This window comes from Leptonychotes weddellii, chromosome 1 (genome assembly GCF_054177405.1).
Source record: "Leptonychotes weddellii isolate Sample4059 chromosome 1, ASM5417740v2, whole genome shotgun sequence".
Taxonomy (NCBI): domain Eukaryota; kingdom Metazoa; phylum Chordata; class Mammalia; order Carnivora; family Phocidae; genus Leptonychotes; species Leptonychotes weddellii.
In genome coordinates, this window is record NC_138369.1 from 154,773,939 (window position 1) to 154,795,302 (window position 21,364).

At 36.3% G+C, this 21,364-nt stretch overlaps 1 long non-coding RNA gene across 1 annotated transcript in view; it reads right to left on the reverse strand.

Annotated features, from left to right (window-relative positions):
• Positions 1-379: 379 nt before the first annotated feature.
• LOC115945077 (uncharacterized) overlaps positions 380-21,364 on the reverse strand; it is a 192,885-nt gene continuing 171,900 nt past the window's right edge. Inside the window, exons 7-8 of the long non-coding RNA XR_014138614.1 lie at positions 18,561-18,619; positions 380-489 (exon numbers count right to left, since the gene is read on the reverse strand). This is a non-coding gene — a long non-coding RNA (uncharacterized LOC115945077). The remainder of the gene's footprint in view (positions 490-18,560; positions 18,620-21,364) is intronic.

Here is a 21,364-nt window from a genome sequence, read left to right on the forward strand (position 1 = left end):
TCAGAAGCAAGTGAGAGACAGACATAGGAGTCCGGTAGATGGACATTCCCAACTTGTTTGGAAAATGTGGTGATTAGAAGCTGCACAAGGATCGGGGGACTAGGCTTGAGGTGGTGCAAAATGGAGCTGCTGAACTTGAGTCCACTTTGAGAAGGAGTGACTAGAAAAACTCCATTGAGCAATAAAGAGAAAAGATATGTAACTTACCAATATTTGTCAGGGCTCTGGATGGAAAAGATTGATGATGATGATGATGGTGGTGATAAAGATGATGAAGATGATGATAACCACAAAAACACTACTAATAAAATCCCCCCTGGATATTTGCCTTCATAAATCTATTCTTACCCTGGGGTTCACCAGAACCACAGTTGGGAAAGCCTCAAATTGAAAAATTTAAATGGTCCCAGATCCTTCACATACCTTGGTGACCAGCAGAAGTAAATGCAAATTCTCTGAAAATGCACCTTCAATCCAGGTCCCAAGTTCCTACAAATTAAGTACAGTTCACAATCACAATCAAAACTCACTGAATAAACAATGAAAGAAGCTACCGTGAATGAAAGTCAGTTAAAATAATAAAAAACAGCTTTAGATTCCTCAGTGACTTCAGAAGATATAAGATATATAAATATCTATATACAAAATATATAGAATATAAAATAACTACCTATGAGGTCTTTAAAGGAAATTAACCCCCTCTTTGATTTCTCAGCTCCACTCTATCCAACTCTTTGCCTAATAAAATTCATCACAGGATAGACAATGAGATCCAGGGATTGGCAAACAATAGCCGTAGGCCAAATCTGGCTCTGCCCATTCATTCACATAATGTCTATGACTGCACACGACAGATTTGAATAGTCATAACCAAAATACATGGGGCTCAAAACCTAAATATTGTCTGGCTCTTTACAGAAAAAAAAAGTTACCAAAGCCTGGACTATACAAATACTTAAAGACACTCAAATATTAAAAATGCCAACAACACAGAGATCCCCACATTTAGGGGTTTTTTGGGCACAAAATGGTGGTTTTATTAAAGCCCAGGGACAGGACCCATAGGCAGAAAGGGCTGCCAGATCCCCACATTTGATTATAAACTCCTCCCTGTGATCACATGCCAGTAGTAAAATTATAGTTCAAACTGTAGAGTGCCAAAGAAAGTAAAGACTCCTAAAGTACCCTAGAATTTCTTTTGGGTATAGCAAATATTTTCTCCAAGTCTGTGGTTGCTTTCACTGATTGTTATAACTTCATTAAAAAGTGAATTATATTTTTTGAAAGATTTTTTTGAGAGAGAGAACATGGGGGGGCAGAGGGAGAAGCAGACCTCCCACCCCCCACCCACCCCACCGCTCCAACTGCCCCCCCGGCAGGGAGCCTGATGAGGGACTCCATCCCAGGACACCAGGATCATGACCTGAGCAGAAGGCAGTTGCTTAAACAACTGAGCCCCCAGGCACCCCAAGAATGAATTATATTTTAAAGAATTTTTTAATGTAGAAAAATACTTTTTTTAATACCCATGTATTTACAGTTTCTGGCAGTCTTTATTCTTTTTTATAAATATGAGTATCCATCTGGCATCACTTTCTTCTGCCTGAGGAATTTCCTTTAACATTTCTTATTCAGGTCTTCTGGCAATAAAATCTCTAACCTTTCACTGGTCTGAAAATATTTTTATCTTGCCTTCATTTATGAAGGATATTTTCAGTGGATAGAGATTTCTAGGTTAATAATGTGTTTTGTTTTGGGGCGCCTGGGTGGCTCAGTTGGTTAAGCAACTGCCTTCAGCTCAGGTCATGATCCTGGTGTCCTGGGACTCCGGGGAGTCTGCTTCTCCCTCTGATCCTCCCCCTCTCGTGCTCTCTGTCTCCCATTCTCTCTCTCAGATAAATAAATAAAAAATCTTTAAAAAAAAAATAATGTGTTTTGTTTTGTTCTATTTAACCAGCACTTTAAAAATGTTATTCCACTGCTCTCTGGCTTGACTGCTTCTGATTCTTACCTTTATTCTGGTTTTGCTGTCTTTCTGTAAAGAATGTTAAACTTTGTTGGGGAAGTTAAATAACTTGCGGGTCAGCTTTATCCTTCTGAGGCTTGTCTTTAAGTTTCTCAGGACTAGTCAGGTGTATTCTTTACTCTAGGTCTACTAGCAAAGCTTGACTCTTCTAGGATCTTAATTAAACACCCCAGATATTCTTAGGTGTCTCCAACCTGGCTGGTCAGAGCTTAAGCATCTTTCAGCCTGTGTACATTATGGAAATGATTCAAATTACAACCCCCCAAGAGTTTTTGATTGGCCTCAGGCACTTTCACTTATGCACGCTCAGACTGGTATTCTGTAAGTTTCAAAGAGAATCTTCTCTACATTCCACTCTGGTACTCTGCACTGCACATGCTAACAACTCAGTCTTCCTGAACTGCAATAGCTGTCTTCTTAGCTTAACAAGACCACGATATTCTTCTCAATACCCAATACCCCCCCCTCCCACACACATACATATATTGGGCACTTTGCAGAACAGTATCTAGGCAGAAAGATAGGACAATCACAGGGTTTATCTTGCTTATTCCCCTTTTTTTCATCACAGTACTGTGCTACCTTTCGTCCAATGTCTGAAAACATCAGTTTCACATATTTTGTCTGTTTTTCTAGTTGTTTATAGAAGGGAAATGTGGTATAGTTACTCAAATTTGGCCAGAAATAGAAGTTAGCAGGTTGTTTTAATCATGATGATGGGCCTCCATATTCCAGCCTGTCTTTGTTACTGAATCCTCCTAAAATCTCTTAGAACTCCTGGCATATGGCTGCCAAGAATGATCAAGCCATCACATATTGTTGACATTGGATATTTTAATTTCCAAGTACTTGGGGGTTTCCTGATTATTTTATTTTTATTCATTCCTAATTTAATTCCATTGCAGTCACGGAATTTTTCTGTTTGATTTTCTTCATTTTAAATATATTTTGACCCGAGTAACATTCTCCCTTTCAATTCATGGTAGTATTTCTTGTAGGATACCTGAAAAAAACCCAAAGTGGTAAATAAAGGCTAAAATTTGTAAGCCAAACTGTAGCTCCAGTTAGCTTCTAGTAAGTTGATGTGACAGAATTTCATTATAAAGAAGTGTTTTTAGGAAGAACCCTTAACTTACCAGTCATCCGTTTCTCTTCTCTGCACAAAACAACTCAAGTGGCTTTTCCCAACATCAGCCACTCGTCATCATGAGACCTGAGAGAATTAGTTAAGAGCAATATTTTCATACTCTGACTGTCTCTTGGGGTTAGTATAACTGCATCCCTTCTTGGGTGCCCTTCCCATTTGCCTCTCTTTCCACCTTTTCCATTTAGTACCTGCTTTCAGCCATATCCTCCCCATCATGGTGTGGTTCTCTGGTTGGAATCTAATGTTTACCCTTCAAACAAACAATAACAACAGACATGCCAATGGCTCTCCTATGCCCCATTTCCAGGAAGAGATCATAGAATTTCGCAGGTAAAAAAAATCACAGACTGGGCACCTGGGTGGCTCAGTTGGTTAAGCGACTGCCTTCGGCTTAGGTCATGATCCTGGAGTCCCGGGATCGAGTCCCACATCAGGCTCCCTGCTCAGCAGGGAGTCTGCTTCTCCCTCTGACCCTCCTCCCTCTCATGCTCTCTGTCTCTCATTCTCTCTCTCGCAAATAAATAAAATCTTAAAAAAAAAAAAATCACAGACTATCTTTACTGTTTGCCAATGGGATTCCATTCACACTTAGCCCTAATTTGATTTTATGGCACAAAACTATTTATTACCTACTCCCAAAGTCCTTTAGGAATATGCCCCAAGTTAATGGCTGGGATAGCATGTCTTACACAATGATCCCTTCCTCTCCTGGCATGTGCAAATTTGATCCTGGTCCCAGGATAATGAAATCAGACAAAACAAAAAATATATATGTGCATTTCCCACTTTACCCTCTCATATTCAATGTATTCAATTGACTAAACCAGCCTTTCAAATCCCACCACCACCTATTTTAAATATGAAATGTTTTAACTTTCCATTCCAATTTTTGATGAAAACACAGCTCAGTGAGTCAAAGAATGTAAAATGTTCATGTAATGTTATATCTTCTTGCTCTTTCTTATACATTAGCAGTAAAATGTTTCTGTTGATCAAAAGAAACCTATCTTGGTGGGTCAAAATGATAGAGAATTTTCCATTCAAAACTTTGAACTGTACTCTCTACTGTTCCTTCTCTTCCAGGATAAGCAAAGCCTGGAATATCTAGATCTATCTAGATCTATTTATCTATTATTTATTTATTTATTTTTATTTCAGTTAGCATCCAATTATAGCCCATAGGAATTACATTGCCTAGAAACCCATGCAGTCCACTTGCCAGATGTAGAGAAGGTAAGCCTTGTCCTCAGGAAGTTTTGCCTACAGTCATGTTTGGGTGATTTCTTTCCTGTGGACATTGGTTTCTTCAGGTGCAAAAAGGAATGGATTGTCATTGGGCCCAACCATGCATGACATGGGTACCTGCCTTTTATTTTGAAACCAGGTGGCTGGTTCTAGGGCTCTAAGGTCCCATTTATCCTTTTCCCTCACACTTCATTTCTTTGAGATTTTTGTTCATTATCAACTCATCAGAGACTTCCCTGACTGTATGAGCAAATGGTATTCTCATCTACCATACACACTGCTGCCAAACCCAGCATGCCCCCATCATCTTGATTTTTTCTCTAAAACATTTTCTCAACATCTAAATTATTATAAGTATTTTATCTATTAAAGAAGTTACCACTCCCCATACTAGAATATAAGCACCATCCCAACAGGAATGTGCTCTTGTTTGTTCACTGCTGAATCCTTAGTGCCTAGACGCTGAGCATTCGGTAGATAAATTTCTGATGGTTGAATGAAAAAATAAGTGCAGGAACCTTTCTAACTGAAAATCACCCTTACAGATTCATAAAATAAAACTGCAATAGCTGTTGCCAAAGCCTGTATTCTTGCTGACCTAATGAAAGCCAAAACCTCTCCAGTTATGGTTATTCCTCAGTAGATGCATGTTTCAGCCCTTGAATAGCATTTATGTCACATCTTTTTCTGCAGTGGTAGGATGTACCCCTAGTGGTTTATTTACTTTTTATACCATTTCCATACTCTTTCAGAAAGGCACAACTGAGCTATAATATTTTAAACTCCTTCCTAAATTGATCCTCCTCCTACTCTTACATATGTAAGGTTGTTTCTGGATCTGGCTACCTTCTTTCCTTTTTCTTTGATTTCTGGTCCAGATATTTTGTTTCCTAAAATATTTCTGTAGAATGACCCCTTGGAGATGCTGAAAGAGATAAAGTTAGTGAGTTCTAAATCTGCTACAAACATCTATTGTTTGAATAAATCTTGTCCACCTTCACCTCTCCTAGTGCAACAGTGGTTAACTGCATGAACCCTGGAGCCAGACCATCTAGATTCCAATTCCAGCTCTACCGTTTACTAACCGCATTGCTTTGAATAAGTTACTTAACCTCCCTGTACCTCAACTTCTACAGCTGTAAAACAGAAACCATTACAGGGATGCATGGCTGGCCCAGCATGCAACTCTTGATCTCAGGGTCGTGAGTTCAAGCACCACCCTACTTTGGGTGTGGAGCCCATTTAAAAAAAAAAAAAATCATTGTAGCACATCTGTCATGTAGGATTATTTTTTAAAATAAATGAAATATACATATATATGTATAACACACACATAATGTTTGGAACAACATCTGACACGTAGTAGGTACTCTGTAACAGTTAGCTCTTTCTATTAGAATCCGGTGTAGGAGGTATTCTAGCAGATTAACATTTTACCCAGGGTTGAGCTCAATCTAATTTGGTCCCACCATGCTCTCATTTGACATCTCTAATCCTTCCCTTAGAACATCGGTTTTGGGAGCACCTGGGTGGCTGTCAGTTAAGTGTCTACCTTTGGCTCAGGTCACAATCCCAGGGTCCTAGGATGGAGCCCCATGTCCAACTCTCTGCTCAGTGGGGGGCCTGCCTCTCCCTCTCCCTCCCTTTCCACCTGCTTGTGTGTGTGCTCTCGCTCTCTCTCTGTCAAATAAATAAAATCTTAAAAAAAAAAAAAAAAGAAGAATATTGGTTCTCAAATGTGTTACCTGGGTCAACAGCATCAGCTTCACCTAGAACTTATTAGAAATGCAAGATCTTGGACTCCACCCCAGACCTATTAATTAGAAACTCTAGAGTGGAAGTAATCAATCTATTTTAACTAGCCTTCCCATGTGATTCTGATAGAAGTTCAAATTTTAAAACCACCACCTTAGATTCCTAATTCAGTATTTTTATTATGTTTTCTCAGTGAACAGGCAGTGACCCCATAACTTTTTCACCCTGAAAATACCCACTTGGTATGACTTTTACACCCTTTATGAGGTAGTTCCCAAATTACTCATTTTGACCCTTGCATCCCACTTTAGAGATTATGATCTAATTGGTCTGGATGTGCCTTGGCCATCAGGATTTTTAAAAGAGGGTTTCTAACGCGCAGCCCAGTTTCAGAGCACAGATCTATACTCTTGTTTCGGCACAAGCGATTCTGAATTTCCTTTTTTCTGGATCTTAGTATGAAAACAGTGTTCCCCAGCCTTCCCTGGTGACTTAAATAATTGAAGTCCTTGATAGAAATACAAATTCCAAGGCCCTATCCAGTCCCAGTAAATCAGAATCTCCCAGAAAGCCCCAGGAAGTGGTATTTTTAAACAAGTACCCCAGGTGATTCTTCTCATTATGGAAATTAAGGAAAGAGTGATACATCAAAAATAAATAAATATGTATGATTCTTGCTACTTTTCATTGAGGGATAAGAATACCGTCTACATCAGTGCACTGCACGGCAAGTCGAATTATACCTCTTAGTTTTCATATGTTTTTATCTTTTTAGTCATTAATTCTATGTCATAAACCAAGTAATTATTCTATTTGGGGTCCCAAAGGAAGAAAGTATGTGATTTGGATTTATTTTATAGAGGAAAATAAAACTTCAGAGTATTTCTTTCATCAAGAATGAGACCTAAATCCCTTGCTAACCTTGAAAGGAGATTATTTGCTTGCTCAGTTAGGAAGAATGACCAACTTCATTATGCCCTGCATAAAAAGTCCCACTACTACTCTGAAAAAAAAAAAAAAAAAAAAACTAAATTAAAATGAGCAGTTATTTTAAATGGAATAAAACTTCATTTAGAGATTATAACTTTACTGGTTATATGATAATTAAATACCAGTTAATTATTACAAAGCTAGCATTTGTGAGGTTAAATAATTATTTGGCAAAAAAAGATTACGAAATCCAAATTAAAACACCAAGAAATTTAATGTATAAAAATTACCATAAAACTTGTACAGTGTCTCTTTGGAATTAATGAAACAGAACTCTGTGTGGTAGTGACATTACAGGGTAACTTTATGTATTTCTAATGCAGTAAATGTGCTTTTATCAATTAAATACACAGCTTTTAGTATTTAGCTTGTAATAGTTATCTCGCTAAGTGACAAGAAGTACATTCATTAGGTTATGTGATTTAATTTATTATCATATAATTTATTCTGCTTTATAGATGCTTAAAATAGCTGAATTCATTTCACCAGATTCAGGACTCATTCAGAGAACATAGCTTCTAGGATTTGCTTGAAACTTTAATAATCTTGAGATCATTTGGCTCAGGCAAAATGCATCTGTGGACAGGCCTAAAGATCACAGCCACCTAAAGAATATCAGATATTTTCACCTTGAATTATTCAACAACTATGACTGTGTCAATCTGTACAAGCTTCAAATTAAGGAGGGCTCAGAAAGTGTCTACCTGTCCTAGCCGTCAAGCATTAAAGCATAATGAACAAACCATAATAATTTATCAAAACAAAATCCAAAGTAAAAATGAATTACACTGAATATTTTTAACTGGAGAATAAGTAATATGGTTTAGCGTTTTTTAATATCAGACAGAAGGGCCCCTGGATCATTGTGAAATCTGCCCTGCTTACCTTCATAGCCAGTTCTATCCCCAGCTTGTTCGCAAGATGCCTCGAGCCTTCCTTCCACCACCATCTTCCCACCTAATGCCCCAATGGCTGTAGCCCACCCTTCCATCCAAATGTTCCTCTTCTGGGTCCTACTCTCCTTCAGAATGATAGCTAATCTCATTAGCTAAGCACCTGTAACTAAATCCAAAGTGTTTGCTAAAGCAGTGCTTCTCACACTCTAATGTGTAAATGGATCACCTGGGCATCTTGTCAAAATGCAAATTCTGAATGAACAAGTGGGGTGGGGCCAGTGATTTTACAATTCTATCATGCTCCCAGGTGATGTTCCTGCTGGTCCACAGATCACGTTTTGAGTAGAAAGAAGCTGATAGGTTTTTTTTCAAGTTAGAGCAGGGTCTTTCCTGTCTAGTCCAAGGACTTAGTGCTTCAGAAAAAAATGCAGATTTCTGGGCTTAATTCCAGACCTACTGAATCTGAATCTCTGAGGAATGAGCCCAGGAATCTGCCATTTTAATAACCTCCTCAGATGAATCCTGTACATCCCAAAGGCTAAATTACAGGTTCATCTCCAACTCCATTCCTAGGGTTTCCATGTCATAGCTAGATGTTTTGACAGTTGCTTTCTACAGAAATTGTCCTAATCCAAAGGAGCAAATCAAGTACTGGAGGCAGCAGATAAAATGACAGGTTAGGTGAGGATAGTTTTAGAAAAGTAGGACACAAATCATCAATGGAGCCATGTCTTCATTCTAAACAAGAAAGCAGCCCTTTTATTTTCTCTGATTTGGGCACCTCGTAGAGTACATAAAATTCCTTGTGAATAAAGTTCTTTTGTGCTACTAGCAATAGTGGGAATGTTTGCCAGAGCATGTGAGTCTCTGAGTATCTCACTTGGCTATCTCCAGCTTGCCAATTTTCTCTTATTGACGTTGCTTCCACTTGCCATTACTTGGCACCACATAGCAGGTGCTAAGTCATTGCTGGCAATTACATGCTTCAGTAGAAACTTAGATCCTGCATGCTCAGGAGAGTGTAAAAGCTGTCATGAAAAATTAAAAATAGAGACCCAAGCATGTGGCCTCTCAAAAGATCTACATGCAGCTTTCAACAGCAACATTTCAACAGAAGTGAACATACTCCAAATTAAGCAGCTTTCTCTGAAAAATGTAAAGATTAAACGTATCCAGGTTAGCATTTTATGGAAATATCTGCTGAAAAAAGCCATTAATGAAATGACTTTCTGAAAGTGCAGCTGCTAAAAGTACCCCACAAAAATACAGGGATAATAGAGCCTTTCCCCTCCAACCACACTGTCACCCTCCCTCCCTTAGAGAAGTCACTGACTGATACCAATTCCATTCATTCACTTGGCCTAGAAGTTTGCAGATAGTTAATGTTGAGCATATTGAGATCTTTCTGAGAGGAAGTGATAGTCTGAGTAATATTTCTTACAGACATTACTTCAGTGTTCTTCAAATGAGCTCGATTTTAAGCATGGTGTGTTTTGTTGCTCAAAGCCGAATCTGGAAGTAAGTCAAGATTTCACAAATCCTGTACAGAGGTATGCAATTTAAAACTTTGACATTTTCAGAAATGTGTAAGGATTCAAGTCAAATTTAGTTTATTCTAAATCACTCTGCCTAACCCTGGGGAAAATCAAATAGAAGAAGAATTCTTTGACATCAGGGAAGAGAAATAGCTATTGCTATATCTACATGAAGACATATATAACAAAAATGAAGAAAGGTTAAAAAAGAAAAATGAATCTAACTAAAATAGAACTCCAAAGTTGAGCACTAAATTTTCTTAATATACTTGATCCTAACTAAACAGCTCTTTACTTCTACTCCTTATTTTAACACTCTACTTCATTTTATAAATGAAATGCTTTCTCCTAATGTATGTCAATAAATAAAAATTCAATTCTGTTTCCACAAAAACAAAAATAAGATGCCAAATTAGGCTCTATGGGGGATGAAATTATAAAAAGAAACTATTCTCTCAGGATGATTGTCATCTAGTGCCTGGGGTGTGAGGAGAGGGTTGTTAATAAAATAACCCTACAAATATCTATATTAATAATCTGGATACAAGTGATGTGAGAGGATAGAGAATGTTGATGTGATTCGAAGGACTGGTGTCTTCAGGTTGGGAGATCAAGGACTGCTTTGTAGAGTAGATGTTTTCTCATAGGTGCTTGTGTAAGATTTTAGAAAGACTGATAAGAAAATTGAGAATTAGCAGACACTACAACAAAAATATAAAGGTTGGAGAGCATAGGATGTGTTTGGCTGAAGTGTGTGGGTTTGGTTTCCTATTGGGGTTCATGTAAGGAAGAAGTGGAGGGGTAGCTAATGATATTGTAGGGAGCCATGTTATTCAGGCACATGGCTAGCAAGCTTGAGGACATTTTTCCTGACTTAACAATGGAAAATCTTTGCATTACAGTAAATAAATGGCAGAACTAGTCTTTCTATATGACAAATTTGAGTGAGGAGACGACTAGTTAGGAAGTTACTATGAAAGAGCTATATTGAGAAGATAGAAGAAGAGAAAGTCAAGGGGGAATCAGATGGATTCATTCTGAGATATTGAGATAGAAACTATTGAACTTGGTAGCGGGTTGGATATAAGTTTAGGCACACAGATAAGAAGTAGGTGGAGGAAAGGGAATTCAAAACTGTCTTGGGATTTCAAGTTTAGATGACTAAGAAAATAGAACATTTTTTTCCAAAAAAATATGTAAAACTGAAAAGTAAAATGTATAAATAGAAATTTTGCCATTTTAATTCAAATTTTAAGGTTTGCCTCATTGTTTTGTTTTACTTTAACAATCTAGGGGCGCCTGGCTAGCTCAGCTGGAAGAGCATGGGACTTTTGATCTCTTGAGTACCAAACAGTGCTCTCAGAGTTGGGAGTTTGAGCCCCACACTGGGTATAGAGATTACTTAAATAAATAAATAGACTTTTAAAAAGTCTAGATAATTACTTCAATTATCTCCTTTTTATATACTAGTATACATGTAGTCTTTTTAAGATAATATGGATGGATTACATTATAAACCACATAAATTGAAAAACAAGCAGTATCATAACAAGTTATTTCTGTATTGATTGTTTTATTAAAATCATTGCTTTATACTTTTAAATCATAGATATGTAAATAAAATTTTAAAATGTGCATACTATTGAATTTGCTTCACTAACCTTTCTTCATTTATTTTTTTTAATTTGAGTATAGTTGACAAACAATGTTACATTAATTTCAGGTGTACAACACAGTGATTCACAAGTTTACACATTATGCTATGTTCAATACAAGTGTAGCTAACATCTGTCCCCATATATCGCTGTTACAACATCATTTTATTCCTTACGCTGTGTCTTTTATTCCAGTGACTTGTTCATTCCATAACTGGAAGCCTGTATTTCCTTCTCCTCTTCACCCTTTTTGCCCAGCCCCCCAACCCTCCCCTCTGGCAACTATCAGTTTATTCTATTTATAGGTCTGATTCTGTTTTTTTGTTTATTTTGTTTTTGTTTTTTTAGATTCCACATATTAGTGAAATCATATAATATTTTTCTTTCTCTGACTAATTTTACTCAGAATTATACCCTCCAGTTCCATTATGCTGTCTCAAATGGCATGATTTCATTCTTTTTTATGATTAATATCACTAAATCAATCAATCTATCTATCTATCTATACCATATCTTCCTTATCCATTCATCTATCTGTGGACACTTAGGTTGCTTCCATATCGTAGCTTTTGTAAATAATGCTGGCAATAAACATAGGAGTGTCTATATCTTTTCAAATTAGTGTATTCATTTTATTTGGGTAAATACCCAATAGTGGGATCATTGGATCATATGGTATTTCCATTTTTAATTTTTTAAGGAACCTCCATACTGTTTTCCACAGTGGCTGCACCAATTTACATTCCTACCAACAGTGTATAAGAGTATACAGGTATTTTATTTCAGATATTTTATTCTTTTTGGTGAAATTAAAACAGTGTAATTTCTCTTTATGCTACTTCATTTTTAGTGTATAGATATGCTACTGATTTCTGCATATCAATTTTGTATCCTGCAACTTTACCAAATTCATTTATCAGTTCTGGTAAAGTTTTTTGGTGGAGTCTTTAGGATTTTCTCTGTACAGTATCATGTCATCTGCAAATAGTGATAGTTTAACTTCTTCTTTATCAAAATAGATGCCTCTTTTTTTCTATCTTTGCCAACACTTGTCATTTCTTGTCTAGCCTTTCCAACATCTAGAAGGTGATACCTCCTTGTGGTGTTTATTTATTGGTTTGTTTTTAAGTAGGCTACATGCCCAGCATGGAGTCCAATGTAGAGCTTGAACTCAAGCAACCCTGAGATCAAGACCTGAGCTGAGATCAAGAGTTGGACACTTAATCAACTGAGCCACCCAAGCACCCCTCATTGTGGTTTTGATTTGCATTTTCCTGATGATTAGTGATGTTGAGAATCTCTCCACGTGTCTGTTGGCATCTGTATGTCTTCTATGGAAAAATATCTATTCAGGTCCTCTGTCCATTTTTTAATTGGATTGTTGGTTTTTGGTGATGAGTTGTAGAAGTTCTTTATATATTTGGATATTAATGCTGTATTGCATATATCATTTGAAATGCCTTCTCTCATCCAGTAGATTACCTTTTTGTTTTCTTGATGATTTCCTCTGCTGTGCAAAAACTTTTCATTTTGATATAGTCCCAATAGTTTGTTTTTGCTTTTCTTTCCCTTGTCTTAGGAGACATGTCTAGGAAAATGTTGCAATGGCTGATGTCAGAGAATTTACTAGGATTTTTATAGTTTCAAGTCTCACATTTAGGTCTTTAATCCATTTTGAGGTTTTTTTGTTTTTTGGGGTGTGTGTGTGTGTGGTGCTAAAAGGTGGTCCAGTTTCATTCTTTTATTTGTAGCTATCAAGTTTTTCCAGCACCATTTATTAAACAGACGGTCTTTTCCCCATTATATACTCTTGTCTCCTTTGTCATAGATTAATTGGCCATATAAGTATGGGTTTATTTCTAGGCTCCCTATTCTGTTCCATTGATCTATATATCTATTTTTGTGTGAGTACGATAATGTTTTGATTAATACAGCTTTGTCGTATATCCTGAAATCTGGAATTGTGATATTTCCGCTTTGTTCTTTTTTCTCAAGATTACTTTGGCTATTTGAGGTCTTTTGTGATTCCGTACATATTTTACTGTTATTTTAGTTCTCTGAAAAATGTCGTTGGTATTTTAATAGGGATTGCATTGAATCTGTAGATTCCTTTGCAGACTATGGACATTTTTTTTTTTAAGATTTTATTTATTTTTGACAGAGAGAGAGAGTGTACAAGCAGGGGAAGCAGCAGGCAGAGGGAGAGGGAGAAGCAGGCTCCCTGCTCAGCAGAGAGCCCGATGCGGGGCTCAATCACAGGACCCTGGGATCATGACCCCGAGCCTAAGGCAGACGCTTAACTGTCTGAGCCACCCAGGTGCCCCTACTATAGACATTTTAACAATATTAATACATCCAATCTATGAGTATTCCATATGTTTGCATTATCTTCAATTTCTTTCATCAGTGTTTTATAGTTTTCAAAGTATAGGTCTTTCATCTCTTTGGTTAAGTTTATTTCCAGGTATTTTATTCTTTTTGGTGTAATTAAAACAGTGTAACTTCTCTTTTTGCTACTTGATTTTTAGTGTATAGATATGCTACTGATTTCTGCATATAAATTTTGTATCCTGCAACTTTACCAAATTCATTTATCGGTTCTGGTAAAGTTTTTTGGTGGAGTCTTTAGGATTTTCTCTGTACAGTATCATGTCATCTGCAAATAGTGACAGTTTAACTTCTTCTCTACCAATATAGATGCCTCTTATTTCTTTTTCTTATCTGATTGCTATGGCTAGGACTTCCAGTACTATGTTGAATAAGGTACTAACCTTGCATTAATAAGACAAAAAACACAGTAACTGAGTTGACATATAAGCAGACTATAAAGGAAATATTCCTTAATTTTTTTTTACCTAAATTTGCTTATATTATTTCATTTTTAGGAAATATTATATGAGTAAAAATTGATAGTATAGTTTTATATATGGGATATTTGTCATTGAAACAAGAAATTCACTGATATAGGTAATATTGTACATTAGTACATTTTAATGATATGATAAAAGTTAGCTATAATTTGGAAAATCAATAACCTTTTCCTAAAACATTTATGCTGTGTTAAGCACTATGTTAGAATTAGGCACCAGGTTTCAACCATGAAAAGAAAACAGGCCCATCCTAAAGGAAGTTATTGCCTGAAAGAGTAGAAAAGTCACTCAACTGTAACAGAGTTTGAAATCTAAGGACACAGTGCTATGATGTACAAGACACAAGCACCTAATGCATGTGTGATAGATCAGAGAAGGCTTCTTCAACCTCAGAGTAAGGAGTAACTGGACCAACTGAAAGAAGTGAGGTGGACATGGAAGTTTCCCAGCAGAGGACATGTAATGAGAAGACCTGGAGGCAAGGAGCTGGACAGCAGAAAAGGTTGGTGGACAGCAGTGGGGGAGGGGGTGGCAAAAGTAAGGATAGAAGAATGATGAAAGGATTGTGTGCTCTGTTGAAGAGTTTGGGATTCCACCCAGAAAAAAAGAGGTCATTCAAGTTTTAAGCAGGGAAGTGACACAGTCACATGTGAGCATTATAACGATTATGTCAGGTGCAATGCAGAGAAACAGATCAATTAGATTGAAAAGAGAAACTGGCTTTGAGGACATTGCAGAATATGAAAAGAGATACTGGTGCCTTCTAAACACTTAAAAGTGGATATAAATATGATACAGTAAGACTAGCAGAGTGTGGTAAGTGAATAAATATGGAGATAAACGAAAGGGAGAAGCCTAACAGCAGATCTAAGATAATATCAAGTCCCTTAAATTGAGTAACCAGGGAGATGGTATTCACTAAGACAGGATCAGTAGGAAAAGACCAAATCTGAGATGTAAGATATGAATTGAACTTTATGTATATTGCACTAACGATGCCTAAGTTATCCAAATGGAGGCATCCTATAGACTACTGGACACACAGGTTTGAAGCAAAGAAGAAAGATCTGTTCCAGAGACTGATCATCAGCATATATATGGCAATTGAAATAAAGGGAGTAAATGAGATTGTTCAGGGATACTATTTAAGCTGACAAATGGAGCCTGAATAACACCAACAATTAATGCCAAAGGGGAAAAAAAAAGTAGTCAGGGATTAAATCAGAAAATGAGAAGAAGTAAAATGTGATGAAAGCCACAAGAACTGCTTTGAAAAACGAATGCATTAATGCTACTGAGTGGTCAAGGATGATAAGAACTGAAAAGTGTCTACTGGACTCATTTGCAAGAATATTATGAACAAACATGGCAATAATGTTTCTGTAGATTAATGGGGGCAAGTTAGTTTGCAGTGAATGACAGAAGGTAAATTTCAGAAAGCAATTACAGATAGACAACTCTTTTAGATAAAGCTACAGATATTTAGTATATGTGCAGCCAAAATGAGCACAAGCTTCAGAAATATCTAAAGAGAGACATAGAAGAGATACAAGATTGTCTATATTGTCTGGCATGGTTAAATGTTCATTAGAGATATGAGTACACAATGACATCAAAGATACAGGATGGAATCAAAACACCCCCAAAGTGAAATAATTAACTTTAAGGGGGTGGGGGAATTTTTTTTTCTTATGTAAAGAAGAAAATGATGGATTCAATTTTTTTCTTAGTCCAGTGTATTAGTTTTCTATTGCTATGTAAAAAATCACTACAAACTTAGTAGTTTATGACTATACAAATTCTCATCTCACAGTTTTCAGGAGTCTGGACACTGGTTAAATGGGGCGTCTCAGGGACTAACGGAGTGAAATCAAGTTGTTTGTGGGCTGGGGTTGTGTTCTTATCTGAGATTCAGGGTCTTCTTCTAAACCCATTGGTTCTTAACAAAATCTTTCACAGTTGTTCCTTGCAACTGTGAAAAAGGTCCCTGCTTTTTCCTGTCAGCCAGGTGTTGTTCTAACAAGCCATTTGTCCCTTTCATGTTGTCCTCTCTATAAGATGGCAACTGCTTCTTCAAGGCCAACAAGAGAACATTTGCTGCTTCAAATCTCTCTAATATTAGAAGAGCCCAGTCTCTTTTAATGGCTCACCTGATTAAATCAGGACCACCCAGGATAATTCCTTGTGATTAACTCAAAGTCAACTGATTTGCAACCTTAATTCCATCTGAAAATTCCCTTTACCTTTATAATATAATGTAACCTAATCACAGGAGTGACATCCAATCTACTCACAGGTCCCATCCACACCCAAAAGGAAGCGATACTACAGAACATGTACTCCAGGAGGGGGAAGTCTGAGGGCCATCTCAGAATCCTGCATAACACACAACAAAAAGATCACCTTAAATTTAAATATTTTTCTTTTCTTTCTGAAAGGGAGATTTGTTCACTACTCACTTAATATGAGGGTACTCATCTCTAAATACATACATATATACATTGTTTTATATCTATCTTTTATGGAAGTAATTTTCAGTTGTAAAAGAACCAAATCTACAAAAGAACTAAAAATTTACCATTTATTGAAAAAAGCAACATCATTGAAAACTATTGGGACCCTTCTAATCCAGAATTAGGCAAAGAGTGTAATTGCAGAGAGATCTCATTAGCATACATAGAGATCTAAATCATGACCTTCAATAACACTAAAAAAAAAAAAGATAACAGGAAAATGAAGGCAATTATTGCAACTCTTTGATACAGCTTTTCCCACCTGTCTTAATTAAATTATCCTTGGGAACTTCTGCTTTGGGTTGACACTAACTGTTGACCGTCTTTGGTACAGTGCAGACCTAGTGCTTAAGGTAGACTATCTCTCCCCATTCCCTCATACGTATATTCAAAAGCACACTTGGTTTTGGACTTTCTCAGCACAGAAAGAGAAGACTCCTGTTGGGGACTCTTTTCCCTTTGGATTCGGGATCTCTTTATGAAATGAGCAGAGACTAACCAGGTGAGAATTAGGTACCTGTTCATAATAGAACCTGATTTACTCTGTATCAGCCCTCAAAACATTGATAGCACAAATGAATTCTCACTTACTTTATTCTTCTAGTATTGTACAAAATTAAACTGTAATAAAACTCAAATGGAAAAATTGAGAAATGATGAAACAAATGTATCATTTCTTGCATGTAATGTGTCTTGGAAATCATAACACCTACCAAACAACAACAACAAAACATAATACAGTATCTCCCTCAGCAAATTAGTAAGATGATTCGATTCTAGGACTGTTCGAACACAGTGAAATACAGTGCCATTATCAATCTACAGTGTCTTCAGGGGTGTGGAAAGAGGATGAGGGTGGAAATGCAAGTATGTGCAATTAAGATATATTTGCCACTCATGACCCATGAAAATAATGTAGGATAGATGAGAGAAAAGAGGATAAAAATAGTACTTCCCACTAGTTATTAAATCTCCATGCTTTTATAGTCATTATGGTGGATACTTTATTTTAATTTTTTATTTAAATTCAATTTAGTTAATATATAGTATATTATTAGTTTCAGGGGTAGAATTTAGTGATTCATCAGTTGCATATAACACCCAGTGCTCATTACATCAAGTGTCCTCCTTAATGCCCATCACCCAGTTACCCAATCCCCCCACCCACCTCCCCTCAAGCAACCCTCCATTTGTTTCCTATAGTTAAGAGTCTCTAATGGTTTGCTTCCCTCTCTGTTTCTATCTTATTTTATTTTTCCTTCCCTTCCCCTATGTTCATTTGTTTTGTTTCTCAAATTCCACATATGAGTGAAATCATACGGTATTTGTCTTTCTCTGACTGACTTATTTTGCTTAGCACAATACCCACTAGTTTATGGTGGATACTTTAAATACATTATCACAGACCTTCACAATGACCTGGCAAGTAGGTATTTGTCTCAATTTTTACATTTTTACAAAAGGGAGAGACAAGTTAAGAAACTTACCCGGGGACACAGAAGGAGTGAGAAGCTATAATGTGTCCCAAGTTTAGCTGACTTCAAGGCCTGTGTGATTTCTCATGTATCACATCGCCTCGGGTTGGAAGGAGCGCTAGTGAGGAGCCTGATGTCATATGTCTCCAGAGTACTGGAGTAGCACAGGCTAAAATAACTTCAGACTCTTCTGGATGCTCAGTGACCTTGTTTTTTAGAAAAGTACCACAAAACATAAGTTTAACATGCCCTATTGCCCTGAATATGATGAGATTATGTCCTATAAATTGGTTTATTTTCATATTTTTAATAAGACAGATCTTTTAAAAAATATGTACTTTATCTATAAAACATTTTTATATCAGAGATTTCATAGCTGATTAAATACTTGGATTTGGTCATTTTTTTTAAGACCCCAGTTAAATAATGCTCTAAATATATAAGGCAAATTACTTTAGTTTCCCAGCCTTCTTCCTGTGGTTTAGCTTGTACAAATCTGTACCATTTTCATTCTGAAAAAAAAAAATCATTATTTGAGGGGAAAAGAGACACATTATATCAGTAACGTACATGTGAGTATTAGGAACAATTCTATAGCTCTTGTGTTATTATAGAGTGATATAATTGCTGTTTCCTCTAGTGTTTCTCCTTCCCCTTTGAGAAGCCAACATAAGAGACTTCTGCCTGCACATCCAGAGCCAGAAACTCATGATTGCAGCCCTGAAAGGCAGTGCTGGGAACCAACTGTGAAATTGTGATTCCTCAAGTGGAATGTGGGAAGCCCTATGTACTGCTAGTTTTCTAATGGGTTGAACCACACAATCACAGCAAATAGAAACCCTGAAGGCTGATTTTGTGTGTGTGTTTATTTTAGAGGTGTTCAAGAGAAAACTAATTAGAGGGAAATTTATCAAAACACATGTTTCCTTGGTTAAGAAATGTCTGCTCTAAATATTTGCTTTTCATTGATGTTTGACATGCATTTTGCCTATCCTTTTAAATTTTTATTTTTCTGAAGAATTCCTTATGACAGAGAATATGAGGAAAGAAAAATTGGTGGAATTTGTCAGCTGAACTTTGCAAAATTTTATAATAAATCTGATCTTTGGTTGTTCCTCCTCTTGGACAGACTCAGGAATCAAATGGCCAAAATAATCAGCCCTCCCATCTACTTAATTTTCCTGCAAAAATTATGTAAGAAAACAAGATAAATAGTTTAAAACCAATATAGCATCATTCCATCTATTGAGCCTGCATATTTATGAAGGGATTTATGGAACTCAAGAACTATTTGATGTAAGCTGCAACATAGATAAAATTTCAACTTGCAACTTCCAAGAAATTTATCTAAAGCTATGACTGCCTAATGTAAATAAATTCATATAAATTGGCTCCTACCTATTGTTTTCTATTTGTTCTTATAACAAAGTGTGCAAACTTGCATGTAACAGGGAGTAAGGGACAGGTGGCTAGGTAGGGAAAGACAGATAGGGGGCTATGTGATCAGGCTCACAGAAATCCAAAAATGTGAAGGTGTGGGGAAACCAGAGATAAGGGAACAAACCAGATCACCCTGCCCTAGGCATTTAAGTGTGAAGAGTAACCAAAAGAGAATTGCCATGTATCTGAATCATTTCAGTCATTCCTTCCTAATTCTATTTCCCCTCTCTCTGCCATGCATCTCTCCAGGTCAGATTCTCTATAAATATCCCTCCTCCCTTTTCTTATTCTTTGATCTTTTAGGCTCTAGAACAGGGATTGAAAAGTTACTAGTGGTTGTTTGCTAGATCATAGGCCAATATAAAGAAGGTAAAGTTTGTTCGAGGAGTAAAATTGGAGTAAAACATTATTTCTTATACATCACTATTCCAAAAAGGTGACTGGTAAAAGCTACTCAGGTAACTTAAAACCTACCTCAGAATAATGGATGCATATTTGAGCTTGAGCCTCCCCCCAGCACCAATGAGCAGGAATATTCTCAGAGTGTTCCATACAGGTACTGTTGCTGGGGTGGTGGGTGGTGGAGGGGCCTATTCCCCTGTACTCATTTACCAATGTTTAGGCCCCTGTGTCCAAAGCCAGTATTTTGAGTGGGATTTTATTCTCCTTAATGATACTCCATTAAAAAATAAATATCCTTAAAAATGGATATTATTCAAAAGAAAGGATATGACAGGTAACATAAGAGCTAACATTATTCATCATTGAAAAATATATTTTAAAACATCATTAAATCAGGGGAGATTATTGCAAAAACAGAAAACAATAATAATTCAGGGTACACTTATATACATATATGCACACAAATACCTATTACATATTTATGTATTATAAGTGTTACTTCATAAATGGAAAGAGAGATGCTATTTTAAAATGATGAGCAATAAATGCTGATAAAGGAGCTATATAAAAAGATTGGCAGATACATTATATAAATATATCTATTTATAATGATAATAAAAATGATTTTATAAGAAGGGAAACAGATCCATACAAATATTTGCAGCAAATTTTCTATATATTTAAAAAAACAATATCTGTACTGTATAAAAAAGATTTATGCAAATTGGTATAAAAAACACTAAAATATAAAAAAGGATATGAACAATTTAAACTAAAGTTAGTAAAGTAAAATATCTATATAACAATGTTCAATTCTCAGAGAAGGGCACCTGGGTGGCTCAGTTGGTGAAGCATCTGCCTTTCCCTCAGGTCATGATCCCAGGGTCCTTGCAAGGAGCCCTGAATCTAGCTCCCTGCTCAGTGGGGAACCTGCTTCTCCTTCTCCTTCTGCCCCTCCCCACCCTTGTGCTCTCTCTTGTGCTCTCTCCCTCTCAAATAAATACATAGAATCTTTAAAAACAAAAATATTCCATTCTGCTAGTTACCAAAAGAAAACAATGAGATAAGAGTAATGTGCCTTTTTAAACCAATAAAATGAGGAAATTTGGTAATCAAGCAGGTGCTCTCATACATAACTTATAAAAATAATAAATGGTCAGATTCCTTCTGGAAAAATGATGTTTCAAGGTATTCCAAGACATATAAAATAATTGTACCCTTTAACCCAATTATCTTTTGATGAAAAGATAAAAGAGGGAAAATAGGAAGGAAAAAAAATGAGGAAAAGTTAATATGCATGAAAATATTCATTATAATAAATATAAAGCCATTAAAATTATGAGGATTGTGTAACATGAAAAATGCTTATTTATAACATTAAATGAAAAAATAAATAACTGCATCTGTCTACTAAA